Genomic DNA, 17,655 nt, shown 5'->3' with positions numbered 1-17,655 from the left:
TTTTATTTTATTTTATTTTATTTTATTTTATTTTATTTTATTTTATTTTATTTTATCTATTCTATTCTATTCTATTCTATTTTATATTCTATTTTTTTAAATTGTATTTTATTTTTAAGCTATGTTTTGACTTCTGTTACATGAAAAATCACTCCCATTTAGATTTATTTCCTCCAGATGAGGAAACCATCCCAGCGAAGTGAGAAAAGACGGGGCCATATCCCTGTGAAACCAGCAGGCACCTGGGAGCTAGCAGGAGGGAGAGAACAAACACGGGCTTTGAGGTCAGGTAGATCTGGTTTCCAGACCAGCTCTGCACTTACCGATGTGGGGCTTTGGAATAGACACCCTGTGGGTTCTCTGTGAGGCCATTTTCCATCTTTAAAATGGACGTAATACCATTTACCTCCTAATATATCGGTGTGGACTCAAAGGGGAGAATTTAAACATCTGGCACACAAAAGACACTCAAGAAATACTGGTTTCTATGTTCCTTCATCCCCCCACATTTGACCAAGCCTTCCCCAAATAGAACATCCTGTAGAGTCTTACCCATTTTTGGTTGTCGTTGATGGGACATCCGAAAGGATGTGAGGGTTTTTTTTTTTTTTTCTTGTTTGTTTGTTTGGTTTGTGGTAAGCTGACTTTGCACTTTAAAAGGGAAAAGAAGGAAATCTGTAGTACCTCCAACAATGAGCCTTTTTAAAGCCTGCATTGGACTCCAATTTCAAAGAATATTCTTATTAACATACTTTCTTATAAATGGAGCGCTGCTCATCAAATATTTATAAGTAGTAGCCCGAGAAGCCAGCACAGTGCTTGGCAAGCCCGGGGACATTTCCCACGTGCGCTGTGGGATGGCGTAGGCAGGGGAGATCCTTTAATTTTGTGACATGGTTTGGGGGCTCCAGCGTGAGCTAGTCTTGGCAAGGTTTCTCCCTGCTCTTGGCCTGTTCTGGAGCCTTTCAGGACTCCCACGTAGACCGTCCTTGCAGGCAACTCCCTTTGAAGTCCCCGGGAGCTCTTTGAATGGAAAACATACACAACGGGGTGTTGATGCAAGGAAGCATCAGACCTGATATACGTGGAGAATAAAGGTGCTTCTCACCCCCAAATATTAGCTCTTTAGCCCAGAAACTATGGTTTGATCATTAAATAAAAAGGCCACCCCCTCCCCCCCAAAACCCACAATCTACCACCAAAGCACCACCATCCACTCACTCAGGAAACGATAAGCCTGCTAATTACCAGAGAGTTTTAATTAAGCAACAGATATAGACAGTGCAGGGCTCTGTTTTTACTTTAGGCCTATCAATAAAATAAAATTCCCAATTCCAGGGAAACTTGCTAAATGAAAAAAAAAAATAAACATTACTGTCTTTTGAGATATCACTCATCGAGTGCGATAATTTAGAAAAATATCTCTATTAGAGATAGTTAGAGATATTTTTTGGTTGCAAATGCAGTCGCCGGTACAGCACCAAGCTGCAATTCGCAGACAGGTTAAGTAAATTAAATCACTCACTGTCTTTTTTTTTTCCAATGGCTTTAAAAGTTAAAGGTAATTTGCAAAGAAAATGCTCCGTTTGAATTGGTTTGTAATATCTGTTAATGATCTTTAAAAAAATCCACTTATTCACAATCCTGTCCCTGAGGGAATTCCAACGTGCTATCAGAAAAATTTCTTAAGTCTGAAATGTCATTAGCTAGTGATTTCTTTGAAGTAAAAAGCCCTGAAAAAATAAATTATATAAGGTATACAAGTGCGCAGGACAATCACTTTGATGAATAATGTCTGTGTTTTTCGTACCTAAAAATGCAACAATTGAAATCCAAGCTGCTAAATTATAGAGCTGTCTTCTGAATTACCTCGGTGTAGGTATGCCTGTTCTGTTTATTTCACACGTATATTGAGTTCTTCCATATATTTATAGATTGTTGATGTGAAAACAGTAGTGTTGGGCCAATTTTGATTATGTTCATTGTGTTTACCTTTTGGAAACGCAAGGTGTTGCCTAAATACAGCTCTACAGGTGTTGCCATCCAGAATTAAAACAATAGGCTGTTTCCACGCAGTATTGTGGATCCCAGGGCCAGGCGCCCCAAACGGGGGTGCGAATACCTTCGCAGGCCCGCGAATTGTCCAATATTCGATAACAGAGCTGTGAAATACTACACCAAAGGGGAAATTTTCTTCCTGACCCCAGCTGGCTATCGGTTTTTGCCTGGAAGCAGGGGAGTCTTTGTAATACAATATTAGGCAGTGTAACTGCGGATGCTGGTTTGGCTGCTATAAATAGCTAATCTTTGTGTTTTTTTTTTTCTTTTTTTTTTGAAGGAGGAGTGGGATTTTCTTAAAACCATTGGCTGCAGGTTAATTACACATTTCATAAGAACACATTTCCTTGTAGCCAGCCTAAATTTGTTACCTTTTAATCCTGCTTTATATAAGGCTAGAATTGTATGAGCCTCCAGGAGCACCTTCATTAAGTCTTTATTTTCTACGTTGGACCTTTAACTTTTTTTTTTCTTCTTCTTACACATCACTTACCTCTTAGCTAAACTGCGAAGGGACCCAGTTTTATTCATTTTCCCTCAAGGAGAAGGCATTCTCTCCTTCCTAGTCCAGCTAGGTGTGATTCTTATTTTCTGCTCTGTAACTGACATCTGGAGAATACACTGACCATAGGTGAGAACAAGCCACTGATTGATTTTAATAAAGATGTTCGATAATATTTAGTGCTTCCGTTTACTTCACCGAAGGAATGGAAATCAATATTTGAAATGTTTTGGGGAAGTTTTCTTGGGGTTCCATGTATGGAAGATTACACAGAGCAGGAACATGGGACCCAATATGCTATCCTGGAGAGAACACATCCCATAATCACCTTGCAGGACAAGAAAGAGAATATACAGCCACCGTGTCCGATGGCCCCTAGGATGGGACTCCCCTTTCCTCCTTAAAGATAACCGCTCTTCTGATGTCTAACACCACAGATTTGAGTTTTGTTTTTGTTTTTCAACTTCAGGTGTATTTATGGGCTGTATCTGTGTGGCTGGGTGCAATCCTATTTTCCTTGTTTCATTTCCTTCGATTGTATCAATACCCATTTCAGCCTTGATGATCATTTTGGTTGTTTTCCGTTTTTGGTTCTCTCAGAGAGTGCTACTGTAAGCTTCTTCATGCACGTCTTTGATGGGTGTGCGTGTGTTTTCTTTGAGTAGATAGACTAAGGGGAAAGTTACTAAGTAGTAGGGCATGACTGTGCTCAGCTTTAATGATGTCCGTTTTCCAAAGATGTTGTATCAGTTTCCACTCCCACCAGCAGTGGGCGAGAGATCCGCTGCTCTAATCCTTATTAACATTTGGTATTCTTCCTCTTTTTGATTTTGATCATTCTGGTGGTATGTACTTGAATCTCATTATGGTTTTAATTTCATTTCCCAGATTATTAATAAGTTGAGTATCTTTTCATGTACACTGGCCATTTGGATATTTTGTGAATGGGCTTTTCAAGGGTCTTGGTGATTTTTCCATTGCAATGTTCATCTTTTCTTTTTTTTTTTCAGTGTTTATTTTTGAGAGAGAGACACAGAGTGTGAGTTGTGGGGGAGGGGGGTGGTGCAGGGAGAGAGGGAAACACAGAATCTGAAGCAGGCTCTAGACTCCGAGCTGTCAGCACAGAGCCAGAGACGCTGGGCTAGAACTCATGAAGCAAAAGATAATAACCTGAGCCAAAGTCAGACACTTAACCAACTGAGCCACCCAGGTGTCCTGTGTTTTTCATCTTTTCTTACTGTTTTGTAGGAGATACTTATATATTCTGGATGTGATCCTTTTTTATTCATATATATTGCAAATATCTTATACCACCCTGAGTTTGATTTTTCACTCTTTTTATGGTATCTTTGGATGGATAGAAGATTTTAATTTTAATGTAGTTTAATTTTTGCAATATTTTCCTTTATAGTTAGTGCTGTCTATGTCTAATTTAAGAGAGCTTTGTTTATCTGAAGGCCATGAAAATATCCTTTTATACTGTCTTCTGGAAGCTTTATTGTTTTACCTTCCACGTTTAGATTTATAATCCACATGGCATTGATTTTTGCCTATGGTGTGAGGTTGGGATCAAATTTGTTTTTTCCTCCATGATATCTACTTACTCTGTACCATTAATGAAAAAGACTTCGTTGCCCAGTACTCTGAAGCGATCTTTTTGTCATAAATTAAGTACTCACTTATTTATAGAATGATCATATGATTTCCTCCTCCCCCCTTTATTCTTTTAGAATGTGAATTATTTAATAAATTTTTGAATGTTAATCCCATTTTACATTTCTGGACTAAACCCAATGTACTTATGATATATTATTTATTTGAAGTATTGCAGCGTGTTTTGATAATTTTTCCAACAATGAGTATGCCTGAAATTTACCTGTTATTTTCCTTTACCGTAATACCCTTGTCAGGTGCATTATCGAGGTTTAGCTGGCTCATAAAACGAGTTGGAGAGGCATCCTCTGTATATTCTTTAAAAAAATTAAAACATAAATAAGGCTAATCTAATATAGTTATTTAAAATACATGTAGTTTGTCTTAAGTATATCATTAGGTTCTCCAGAGAAACAGAGCCAGTGTGTGTGTGTGTGTGTGTGTGTGTGTGTGTGTGTGTGTGTTTATTATAGGAATTGACAGCACAGTTACAGAGGCCAAGAAGTCCCACAATCTACTGTCTGCAAGCTGGAGAACCGGGAAAGCTGATCATGTAACTCAGCCCAAGTCTGAAGGCCTGAGAATCACAGGGATGTGTGTGGAGGGCAATTGTGTAAGTTCTAGTTGGATTCAGAAGGCTTAAGAACCAGAAGCTCTGATGCCCAAGGGCAGGAGAAGGTGGATGTCCCAGCTGAGGCAAGGAGAAAATTCACCCTTCCTCTGCCTTTCTGTTCTATTCAGGCCCTCAGTGGATTGGATGGTGCCTACTGGTGAGGGTGACCTTCTTTACTCATCTACTGGTTGAAACGCTAGTCTCTTCCAGAAACATCCTCACAGACACATCCAGAAGTAATGTTTTACCAGGTGTCTGGGCATCTCTTAGCCATGTCAAGTTGATGCATAAAAATAACCAGCACAGTAAGTATTCACCACAATGTTCTTTCATTCCAGGCTTCTGTAGAGGTTAACTTAGACTTGCGGCAGGAGACTGGTTTTGTGTGAGTTTGCCTGGGGAAGAAAATGGAGGTTCCACTATCTTCTGGGAGTTTTCCGTGGGCACTGACAGCCTGCTCGTGTGCCCAGGGCCGAAATCTGTTATTCCATCTCAATCCTAGAACCCACGATCACAGCTCATCCTGGGTTTAAAGGAGGGCCTATGAGATGAGAAGCTTTTTGGACATATGACCAACATTCAGATAAAACACCTGCTCCCACCGAGAACCTTCAAAGCCAATTTCATCTGCTTTTGGCCCCTTCAGGTACTGTTCCATGGAGGGTTTTTTTTTTTTTTTAATTTTAATCTCCTTCAAAACTGTATATCTCATACCTGACCCCATCTCTCCATTCCTACTTGCTATTGTCCAAGTTCAAGGCCTTATCACCTCTTGCTTGGACTATGGCACTTGTGGGGCACCTAGTGTCCATTTCATCCCCTTTCCAGCCGTCCAAGTGCTCACTCTAAAATGGGCAGCTGGCTTGTAAGTCCATGTTGAAAACTGCTCCGTGGCTCTCCATTGCTCTATGAGGGGAAGTCCGGGCTCATGAACATGGCACACGACTTCTCCTATGACCTGGCTGTTGCTTGCCTCTCCAGCAGCTCTCTTCTCCTCTTCAGTCTTTGCCTCACACTCTGGCAGCTCTGTCTGCTGCAGTTCCCAGTGTTCCCCCAGGGTTCTTTGTGTCCCAGCTTTTGTGTATGCTGATCTTGCCCCAGGGGATGGACTGTCCGTGTCTTTTCCCCGGGCAGTCCATTCTTTAACAATCAACCCAGGCCAGAGACCCTTGATCCCACCCAGCTGGAGCTGCATGGTCTCCTTTTCATCCATGCCTCTGTCTCTGATTAGACTCTGAACTTCCTGAAGGCTGGGTCCAGATTTTAGTTATTCCTACATCTATAACTCACTATGTGTTGGATGATAGCAAGTGTTCAATAAACACACATAGACTTAAACAGAAGGAACAGCACTTACTAGTTGACTGGTTTGAGTTTCATTCCGTCTTTTTTTTGGAAGCCCCAGATGGAATGAAATGGTCCAAATGCCATGACTGGAAGGGAGGCAGGAAGGCAAAGGTTATGGAAAATCTGCAGATATCAATCTCTTCCTGAATGACTGATTGCGGTTCATCGGATTAAGACTCTTATGATGGAATTCGCTTTTTCTAGAATCCTTGGTAACAAGGATTTTCTATAAAGATAGATTTTTTCCAGAGAAACAAATTTGAACACTTTCCTCCAAGAATTTAAATGAAAAAAAAAAATAATAATCCTACTTGAAAGGCAAATTGACCAATGTCCTTCCCCTTTTCTCTTATTAATAAAAGAGTTTACACAGAAACTCTCTAAGAAATTGTGTAAGAGATTCACAAGGATCATTAAAGTCTCTACTAGACGTTCACTTTCACTTTGCAAAATTGGCTATACCCTCAAAATGGTATCACGTAAAAATGGACTTTCTGGGGCTCTTATATATGAATGGGTTTTAGTTGCACAGTGGGGCCATTCATTTTATTTGGCCCATTTATTGCAAGTACATTCTAAATTTGGCCTTAATTATTTTTCCTTTCACAAAAATATTTTGTGGGATCTTTTTGAACCCTGACTACTTCCTTCTTGCCCCTTAAAACAGAATCCAGGAGTGTTATTTTTGTTCTCTTCTAATTAAAATAATTGCTTGGTTCCTTTTAACTAGATTCATGCAGTTATTAGCCTAATACATGGATGGGTGCCATGGGGTGCTTGAGAAACAAAATGAAAAGTGATCATGTAGCTTCACATGAAAAAGATTCTGTGGTGCCAAGGAGTATTATTCCTTTCAGCCGGCATCTTATAAGGGCCTTTAGTAAACCTTGTCCCCCACCCCCCAGACCCTTACTAAAAGACTGTTAAGTGAAAGAGTGCTTCTATTTTCTCTATTAGGTAGACAGTGAACTCGGTACAATTTGAAGAGGGGCACTTGATATGCCGGGTATGGCACAAAGACCGGGGGTCTGGTTTTAATCTCTGCCCCTGCTTTGTCTTACAGAGTAGCTGCAATTGAAGGATAAATGCTCCATGCCAGTTGGTGTTTGTTCAGAGGACACTGGAAGAAGAGGGACAAAGGTGGCCTGGATGTATGTGTTCATCAAGGGTTGTCAGGACCCCGTTTCTAAAAGGAGGTTTGAAAATAACGGTTTTGACATCGAGATGGTTCTGGAAGTTGATGTCGTCCAACAGTTTGGCAAACGAAGGAAGGAGGCCTGCGGGCTAAAGCTGACGTGTTGCCTGTCTTTTGTAAATAAAGATTTATTGAAACACAGGCACGCCCATTTGTTGACGGATCGCCTGCTGCTGCTTTTGCACCAGAACACGGAGTAGTAGCGACAGGGACCACATGGCCTACAGAACCGAAAGAATTGACTGTGGTTCTTTACAGAAAAAGGGTGCTGGCTCTTGATGTAGTCTATCCAATTCGCTGAGTATCTTCTAAATAGCTACTCCATGCTCACAAATGTATTCATAGGCATTCGGATAGCAGCTCTCATCTGATGAAATGCTGAGGGCCTTTGGGAATGTGCTGATGTAACGGGTGTTCAGTACTGGGCGTATGGACAGCAGGAAGTGACGCAGATTTGGGGCCGGGAGTCATGGTTGAGAAAAGACTCTGTCATTATTGTCTCAGTGGCAAGTCACTGATCACGGCTGGGCTCTTCCTTTGTCTGCTACATGGAGGAGAAGGTGCTGAAACTTCTGGCTTGGAGTTCACTTTTATTAACTACTTCAAGACCTTATGGAGGTCAACATTATGGAGGTCTGCCTCCAGGCCAAAAGTTGGGCACCCTTTGCCACTAATGGGTCATTGAGTGGGTCAAGTGAGAGAATGTGAGTCTCTAAACCGTAAGATGCTGTATTTGTGACATATGAAAACATCAGGGTAAGTGTTATTTCTGTTTGGCTTGTGAAGACACAAGACAGATAGCCTACCCCAGGTCAAGTGCTAAGCCATTAGAGGAGCTGGAAGCTAGGTTTCCTGATTTAAGTCACCATTCTTCACAGCATACCATATGCTGTTTTAAAAATTTTACTTTATTTGAGAGACAGAGAAAGTGCAAGTCGGGGAGGGGCGGAGAGAGAGGGAGAGAGAGAGAGAACCCCAGGCAGGTTCCTCAAATCAGTGTGGAGCCCAACTCAGAGCTTGAACCCACGAACCGTGAGATCATGACCTGAGCCGAAGTTGGACGCTTAACTGACTGAGCCTCCCAGACGCCCCCACCATATGCTTCTTTACAGCATGTTTCTTTCCATGGCTTCAGAAAGGCTCAGTTCTTTCGTTCGTTCATTCATTCATTCATTCTTTCACTCATTCACTACTGAATATTATTTAAAAGCCTGCTATGAATGGAAAAGGAGCTGAATTTTTCAGGGAGAGTGAGGACTATGTAAAGCAAAGTTGGGAGACTCTCAGAATGATTTTGTTCTTAAATCGTTGTGATGAGAATCCTCCAGAAGGATACAGATTCTTCTCTCGATTTCCTCTGTCCTGCCCAACGGGCTGGCCCTTAGTTGTGATATGGAGAACAAAAGAGTAGATGGGTTGGAAAAGGAAGAGCAATCCTGTCATTCAACAGCCTGACATGTTCTTTTATGGTGTGTGTGAGTGTGTGCGTGTGTGTGTACTATTTATATGTGTGTATATACCATGAAAGCAAAGAGAGAGATGCTGAAATGTTGATAGCAGATTGTACCAGCAACTAACGGTTGCAGACCATCTAGGTTTGGAAGATTTGCAAGTTAACATTTTGTATATAAAGTCCAAGGGCCTCCAGATCAGAGGAATTTTCAAATACGAATTGTCCAATTAAGTGACATAAATTAAACATGCCAGATGTGGACTTATTTTACCACACTGTTTAAATACAGCCTTCATTCAGATTGTATTCATTCAATGATGTGTCCTGTAATTTTTGAAATGATGATTATCAAATGTGCCCAGAGGAAGCAGCTTCCACGAAAATACTAAGTTTGCCTTGTCATGGTCAGAGAAGTTAAATTCTTGAAAGTTTCTGTTTTTGATACTTGCTATTTTAACAGGGAAATTTGCCAATATTTTCTTAATATCCAGTGTTGTGGGCTACTTGTATTTTGGTTTTTTTTCCAGGTTGATCCGCGAGCCTAAGTCTATGGTTCTCTGAAGCAAAGGTGCCAGTGAAGTTGCTTCATAAAAAAAAAAAAACAAAAAAAAAACAAACCTTCCGGAATCTTCCATTGGAGAATTGTCACCTGCAAAGACTTCTGAGAGGTACAGTAGAAAATTCTGCCTTATTCTCCTCCCCCTCCCATCCCATAAGTCAGTCACAGCCCTGACAACTGAATTTGGGGGGGGTGGTATTTGCTTCTGTAATTCATTAATGAAACCATGTTACTTCTCAGATGGTCCCAGGACCCAGGCTGCTGCTATTTTAAGAAACGTAATTTGGTTCAGCACACAAAAAACATATTCATAGCAGGTCTTAGTAGTGATACAGGTAACACTTTTCAGATAACTGTGAGAAATTTGTAAGCATTAACTAATTTATTTAACTTCCCTGTAATTGAGTGAATTTTCTTCCATTTGCGGCGGGAAAGCCCTTCCTTTTCTAATTCTAATCTTTTAGCAGGTGTTCTCCTGAATAATTGTCATTAGGGTGGAAATGTTTTGTAGAGGGGAAATAAATCTTTCAACACAGTGTAAAATCCCACCAGAATAGATGACCTCCATTTCCTCAGTGTATAGCCTATTTTTAAGTGATTAAACAATGCTCTGGAAAAAAGTCACATTTCCTTGAAAACCATAGGAACCGTTCTCATATTACTATAGCCGCTGTCACTACCACTAATGTGTGCCATGTTCCTGATGGTTTACACGTATTACTTTGAGTTCCCCAGGAAGGAGAACTTGAGGAAGAATTTCATGTGCTGTCTCTTTAGTGGAGAGGTCAGTCCCAGAATGGGACGTGTTTGGGAGAATGGTGGTGAGGCTGAGACGAAAGGAGCAAATACAAGGGTGTGTTATTGATGTGGTCCCAACTTGGTGTGTGGCGTAACTGATTGCTCAGTCCTTGGGAAGGTGGTAGGCTAAATATTGGCCTCCAGAGAAATGTCTTATATCCTAATTCCTAGAACCTGTGAATGTTACCGACTGTGCCAAAGGCTTTGCAGATGTGACTAAGGGTCCTGAGGTGGAGCGATCACCTTGGGTTATCTGGGTAGGTCCTAAATCCGATTGTAAATGTCTTTATAAGATGGCGGCACAGGCAGAGGTAGATCTGACACACGGAGGAGAGGGCAGTGGGATCAGGGAGGCAGGAGTTAGAGTGATGGGGTCACAAACGGTCGCATGTGGGCGGTCACTGGAAGCTGGAATCCATGAGGAAGGGACCCTCCGGTAGGGCCTCTGGAAGCGGCACAGCCTCTACTGGCCCCTCGGCAGTACTGACCGCAGACTTCTGCAATAATCCACGTCTGTTGTTCTGAGCCATCACATTTGTGGCAATTTGTTATAGCAGCCACGGGGACCCAATACAGGGACTGTCCTCCCAGAGCATAAACCATGAGGTCTCAGGATGGACTAATAGAAGGAAGATGGCAAAAGAATTTGTTGGCTAGTGCCAACCACCGATTGGTGAACGGTTTTCCTCGTGGGACATTAACACCCCCTTACTTCCCCGTCTTACCTCTGGGCTGAGCATGGCTGGGAGCGGAGTTTCGCTGGAGTTGTCTCATGCTTCATGGGTGATAGGGAAGCTCCGGGAAGGGAGGGCAGAGGCCAGCCAAGGGGACAGAAGAAGAGGCTCCATTGGGTTGCACATGACGAAGTCTGTGGAGTGGAGGCAGGGGGAAGCAAATAGCTGACAGTCCAGAGCAGTGTGGCCAAGTTGCCACCTGAAAGGCGGCACACAAGGGGATTTGAAGCAATGTTCTCCTTGGCCCTCCTCACAGGCGCACGAGGCACGGGTGGTATGATCTCATCAGCATGCACTCATTCTCCGGTCTTGGATAGCATTAGCTTCTGGAGCTCACTGTCACTCAGGGCTGCACGTGTCACCTTCAAATGCGGTCATGGAAGTCCTTTCCGTCAGTTGGGTCAAAAGCTGCCTTCGCGGACTACTCCACGAGTGGCTCTAGGTTTACTTCTTGATGCACATTAAAATAAGGCTCATTCTTGCACGTGAGAGCTCTCTGAAAATATTTGAAGACAGTGTTTATCCTTTTCCCCCCTACCACGCAGAGCTCCTCCCACTTCTTCAACTGGGGCATAGGGGAAGAGCTTTCTCTTTGTGGCTGGTGGCCACGCCCACCCCTCCTCTGGCCAGGTTTCAGTTTGTGTCCCCGTAGGGAAGCTCACAGAATGCCCCAGAACTTCAGGTATGGTCTTCTCGGGCATATGGGGTTCTTCCTTCCTTGGTTCTTTACGTCGTTTAATGTAGCCAGAGATTCTTGTTATTTCATTTTTTGCCAAGCACGACGTTTTTTTTTTTTTTTTTTTTGGTTTTACTGAGCATAGTGTTGATCACAGCGCTTCTGACACTTGTTTGTGTACGGATGACCCTGGAAGTGTAGGTTAGTACCAAAGGTGCCCCAAGGGCTCCAAAGAATGAATCACTTTGCAAGTGGTGTTACTGTATGATCAAATCGTGGAGATCAGAGTGTCACCCCACGTCAAGGCACACAAACGGGCACAGTTTTGTGCAGCGTTGAGGTCAGTTGGGGATCCCTACAGGTCAGCACCAATTGGCCACGTGAGATTGAAGGGCTCTCTCAGCCAACCTGCCCTGTTACCGGCCTCCCTCCTCAGAACAAGGAGCCAACCAACCAAACCCAGTTCTGGAGAGGGAGGAAATCTACCCTGATAGAGCAGGCAGTGTTCTACTCGTGGTCCAATCCAAGACCCCAGCACCTTCTTGCAGGAAGATTACCATGGACTAAGAAAGCCAGTGGACAGGTATTCTACATCCATTATCTGCCATGTTCACAGTAACCCTGCAAGGTAGATATTGCAGTCTTCAGGTTACAGATAGAGAAATTAAGGCTCAGTTCAAAGGAACTTTCCCAAGGTTTGAGCATAGCAGACCTAGGGTTGAGATTCAGGTGGGTCAGTGTTTCTGCTACACCGTGTGGTGGCTAAAGTGATTTTGAAGCTGTAGGAGAGGGAAGGGTGGGGGGTCTTTGGATCTCTGTAGGTGCACTGAGCCTTGAGCTGACCCTTCCAGGCCTCCCCAAAGGAGCTGGGTAGAACACGGTTGGCATTAAATGGCTAGTCTTTGTAAGTTCTCCCTCAGTGACTGGGTCTTCTAGTGTCATACACGTTAGGAAACATCTCCGCCACATTCTGGCCCAACCTCCACCGCTCACAAATTCGGGACTTTCTTTGGCCCAACACCCATTCGCTAAGTGCCTTCTGGGTCTTTTGCACCAAGCCAAGATAGGGACGGAAGAACAGGGGCCCTTGGTTTAGGTCATGCAGGCTGAGAGTGCAGGAGTTTGGATGAAGGTCTCAACTGTCTAGGTCATTGATTCCAATCCTGCAGAGAAGCCAGTAACATTAGAACTTCCTCTGGGCGTCTACCCAGACCGAGGTGTTCTTGAACCCATGAGGTTGGATAATATCGTGTGAAGCATTATCCAACCTTTTACCTCTATCTAGTTTTTTCTTTTCACTTTCACCTCATTCAAGCAACTAGGCCAGTGCCTATTTTTTTTCAGGGAGGGAAGTGACAGTGAAAAATACGTCTTCCCTGGTGGTGGCAGATTCTTTAGGTTGACACTCTCAATCCCCACCCTACTGGCTATTTCCTGTAACAGAGGCTAGAAAACCAACAGCTCACCTTCCCACCACCCTTCAGATTGGAGTAGGTGGATGCCTCCAGTGCTGGCGGGAAACGTAGGCCATGGTCCATCGTAGCCACTTCCTTCCCAGCCAGCTTCGTCCTGCTCACATGATATGGGATGCCCAGGGGACAGCGGCCATTGTTAAACAGCGCTAAACAGGCTGGAGGCTAGGAAGAGCCTGGTTCTTTGACTACGTCTTTGTTTCGCCCTGTGCCCGATTTTTTAAAAAAGTTTTATTTTATTTATTTTTGAGAGTGGGGGGCAGGGAGAGAAGGAAGGAGCGAGAATCCCAAGCAGGTTCCGTGCTGTCAGCGCAGAGCCCAACACGGGGCTTGAACCCACGAACCGTGAGATCATGACCTGAGCCGAAACCAAGAGTCAGACGCTTAACTGACCGAGCCACCCAGGTGCCCCTGTGCCCGACTTTTTTGTGTCTCACATTAAATTTCTATTTGGTCAAGCCTCTGTTGTTGGGTTTCTGTGATATCCTTCCAGACGCAAGCCTTACGGTTTTGCTACATTCTTGGGGGAACAGAGAGCCTTTAGGGCCCAGCTAAAGAGTGGAGATTACAAAGTCTGTGGGTACATTTCACAGTCTTGATGGTGGGGGAAAGGGCAGGGAGAAGGAGATCTATGCTTGGTCTCTTGACATCTGGTAGGAGCGGTAATTGTGGAGCACGAGGCTGTCCAGAAGCTTGGGCAGAAGGCTTGTGAGGACCAAGGCGGGGTGGGGGGGAAGGACTGAGCGACATATCAAAGGTTGCTTGAATAGACACATGACATCAAACACTGATGGCCTCTCCCTTACCATGTCTTAGAACTAAAGAATCCCCAGAACTTGGCCATGGCTTAGGCACAAGGGAGGCCCCAATTCTGATATATTTCTCTCTCTATATATAAAATATTTATTTTGAGAGACAGAGAGAGGGAGCATGAGCGAACCCAGGGGAGGGGCTGAGGGAGAGGTAGAGAGAGAATCCCAAGCAGGCTCCATGCTGAGCATGGGCTCAATTTCATGACCGTGAGATCATGACCTGAGTTGAAATCAAGAGTCGGATGCTTAACCGACTGAGCCACTCAGGTGCCCCCAGAACTTACATATTTTTAATACCTGAGCTGAGGACTGAGATTAGCACCGGCTCTGTGTTAGAATGGGCAGAACATGTAGAAACCTTCTTCGCAAGGTTGAAATGGATGAGTCACACTGGATGAACCCAGGGGGCTGCCTGCCTCCCCTCCTGCGTGGGGGGGGGGGCGCGACACCATACCCCTGAGCGGTGGCACGGGGCTGCTGGGGTTCCGAGTGTTTTGGGGGTCTCGAGCTGACCTCTGTGACGGGCTCCTTGTTCTCTCTTGCGATCCCTGAGGTGCTCCTCAGTGTCAGGACTTGTTTCCGTTCAGCGGGTAAATTCAGGATGGAGGTTCAGGGAGGGTGGGCCGAGAGAGGATGTTTGTCTCTCTGTCCTCACAGAAACGTTGCTCAAGACTGCTGAGGTGAAAGGGGGGGAGAATTCAGCAAATTGGTTTTGATTTTGGAGATGATTATAATTAAGCCAAATCGTTTCCTGCCTTCTTTCAAGGCTACCACTTTTCCAACTTTCCGTTCAGTTCGGTTCAGCCGCAGCACTGGGGTTATTTGGTCCTCTCAGAGTTGGCTGTCTGGCTGTGGGCGCTTTTCCAGCCCCTGGTAACCGTGTGACCTGGGGCAAGTCACTTTCATGTGTCGCCGTGTCATCTGTAAAACGGAGTGGACGACTGGACCCCCTCACAGGGTTGGGTGAGGGGTAAAGCCCTGGGAACGGGACTGACACGCAGCACACAGAGCGTGCCGTGGGCTACTCATCGGGCTCAGGCTCCCTCACCTGAAGCCCCATCATTCCCTAGGAGACAGGGGGCACTGGCATCACTATGAAAAAGCTACATCATCCGGTGCAAGTCTAATGCTTGCCTTCCGTCAAGAGCGGCGAGCTACAAGTTCACGTTTATATCTTTGCCTAGGTGTCTACTGAGTAGCATTGCTTTTCGCGTTTTGTTGGAGAGGAGGTCATTGGATTCAATTTGCTCCCTTGTGCTTCCTGGAAAAGTGGTGGCTTGATCACCGAAGGGACCCTTCTGCTCCACCCCCATAGGGGCTTCCGAAGATTGCCCGGTTCTATCGCGGGGTTGAACTTCCCATCAGGAAGTCAAGTATGGTCGGAATAAATCTTTTAAAATGAAATCCCTGCTTGCATCTTTTATGGTTACATCTTCTTTCCTTTGCTCGATCCTAATGGTTGCTCGAGTTTGGATGACGATCCCTTATTCCTCATCGCAGGAGCGACCCTCCCCGCCCCCACCGGGGGAGAGGGTTCTCCATGAAAGTTGGTTTCACTCTGTTGCTCAGAAGGGCTGTATTCCAATGAGCTCCTTCCCTTCATTCGTTATGCTGAAATCATACTTCTAGAGGACAGAGATGAATGCCTTGTACTTATCTGATGAAAATGCCTGTTGTTTTAAATCTATTCTCACAGACTTTTCCCCTCTGATAGACATTCAGCGACACAACACATTAAAAATTATATCTGTATCAGTGGTTTCCTCTGTTGTCGTTACTGTGGCCTGTGCGCATGTGCTTGGACCGAAGCGAGCGGCGCTAACCCAGGGGTCCCCTGTTCCGAGGGGAATGTATCGGACAATTCTGAAACAGTTGCCGCTTTGAAAAAAGTAAGATTGGGTTATATTTTTTATTGATTGGCTAGAAAAATCGCACAGTTGTGTAAACACCAAATGTAAAAATTACATTACAATGAAAAAGTACAAGGAAACACTATTTACCAAAGGCTTTTTACCCAAGTGGCAGTAATGGAGTGACCCATTGTTATGGGCAATTCGGCAGGTCTCTCTTCTAGGCCATTTTCCAAATGTTTTTGCTGTTCAGCAGGGCCTGGGGATCAGGACTGAGTATAGTTTAGTCTTTGCCCACGGGCGTCATCAAAACCTCCGTTCATCTTTGAGTTCTGTGCCCCCCACTTTACCAAAAGAATAACGCCTCCCCCAGAATTACGTAAAAATCGTCGGCAAAGTTAATTGAAATCCGGATCTCTTAATGTTTTTCTCTTTCTTAAGTGATGGCTTGCCTTCTGAAAAGTGAGGTTTAAGTCAAAAGACGGCTTTAATTGAAGATGAGTGAATTGGTAGGAGAGAGAAAGTGGAGGTAGAAAATTTTCCAAGAGACTGAAAGATAGTGTTTGCATTTAGGATTTCCTTTCCTTTCAAGTTTTACACTGGGGCTTAAGGAATGTTACCAGATGCGAAGAATGACCACGGCCGCTGCTCCGTTGTCTCCTTCAAGGGCTGGAAATGCTTTGAAGGAGACCGGCCTCTTCCCTTTCCTCCCACGGGGCCAGAGAGAGCATGAGGGGCAAAAGAGAGCAGTGGAGGACTTCCTACCACCAGAAGGGGGTCAGCTTCTTTATTCTAAAGATTCTCCACCTTTCTGATGAGTGAGGTATTCATATCATAGGGATTCAGGCCTGTGATTTGGCTTAATGCCAGCAATACGTGTTATATTTAAAGCAGCTGATAATCTGCAAAGTAAACTCCTTCGCTGGATTCGCATGCCCATTTGGGGAGGCAAACGCAACTGGTATTTTAATCTCTACTTTGTGGGGGAAGACACTGAGATTCCAGTGGATTGGAATTTGTCCAAGATGACCCAACCAGCGAGGGGGACTCAGGTCTTTCGGCTTCTAGGGGAAGAGGTAGGGGGTCAAGGCCCAGGCACTTACCTTGATGGAGCTCCTGATGCCGGGGTCGACAAGGCTCATCGTCAGCCACTAGGGACCCACACGGTGTCCCTATAGTGCCCTCACTTAGTGCCAGTCCTGCCACTGGGCTTTGCAATTCAGAATGCTGTTCTGACTCTCTTTGGTATCTTCCACAATATTCAGACAAAGAACTCCAAAAGGCATCTGGTCAAGCTTTGCGAGGGGAGAAAACTTATCCTCCGATTCCCGAAGCCCTGAAGTCAGGGATTTGATTATGCTTATCATGATCTCAGCTTCCCCCGCTCCAAATGTGATTAGTTTTGTAATTAGTTAATGTCATTACCTGTCATCAAATCCAGACAATGTTGGTCTCTCAAACCTCCCGTGGCACACAAACCCACACCCTGACATCTTTTCACTATTTAACACTGAGTTGCTTTAAGAATCCTGGCAACTTTCCCCTCTTTCCTAGACCACAGGTCTGAGAGTTAGGGGAAAGATGTATTTCTTGTGTTTCTTTAAGGCGATTTAAAATTCTTCGGTCCGCTTCCCAAAACTTTTCTTCACTCCAAGCAAAGCATAAATATAATCTTTTCAGCAAATCTTATACCCCACCGTATTTTCCTTCTTATGTATGTTGGCTATATTTTGCTTTGGGTGGAATGGCCAAAATAAGACCCAGTTTACCGTAGGGAAACACCCTGTTAAGAACTATTTTTACCTTATAGAAAATGCTGCTTGTCTTATTACTTACTTGCTACTAAATACTGGGCAAATGGTTTTCTTCTTTGCTTCGGTTCTACCATCCAACTGATATTCTCTGCATGCCTGTTGGGTGCAGGTACTTGGAA

At 44.2% G+C, this 17,655-nt stretch overlaps 1 long non-coding RNA gene across 9 annotated transcripts in view; it reads left to right on the top strand.

The window, feature by feature from the left end:
* The window catches only part of LOC121016456 (uncharacterized), a 68,881-nt gene that overhangs the window by 1,307 nt on the left and 49,919 nt on the right, over positions 1-17,655 (top strand). For 7 of the 9 annotated variants that reach the window (XR_005784282.1, XR_005784280.1, XR_005784285.1 and 4 more), the window contains exons 2-5: positions 4,955-5,077; positions 5,165-5,472; positions 7,237-7,324; positions 9,349-9,489. This is a non-coding gene — a long non-coding RNA (uncharacterized LOC121016456). Of the gene's footprint in view, positions 1-4,954; positions 5,078-5,164; positions 5,473-7,236; positions 7,929-9,348; positions 9,490-17,655 lie in introns of all 9 variants that reach the window. The other 2 variants (XR_005784286.1, XR_005784287.1) reach the window with 2 other exon arrangements.

Source organism: Herpailurus yagouaroundi, unplaced genomic scaffold (genome assembly GCF_014898765.1).
Source record: "Herpailurus yagouaroundi ecotype Mexico unplaced genomic scaffold, PumYag 210, whole genome shotgun sequence".
Taxonomy (NCBI): domain Eukaryota; kingdom Metazoa; phylum Chordata; class Mammalia; order Carnivora; family Felidae; genus Herpailurus; species Herpailurus yagouaroundi.
The sequence above is the reverse complement of the archived record's forward strand: the minus strand, read 5'-3'. Positions and strand labels throughout refer to the sequence as shown.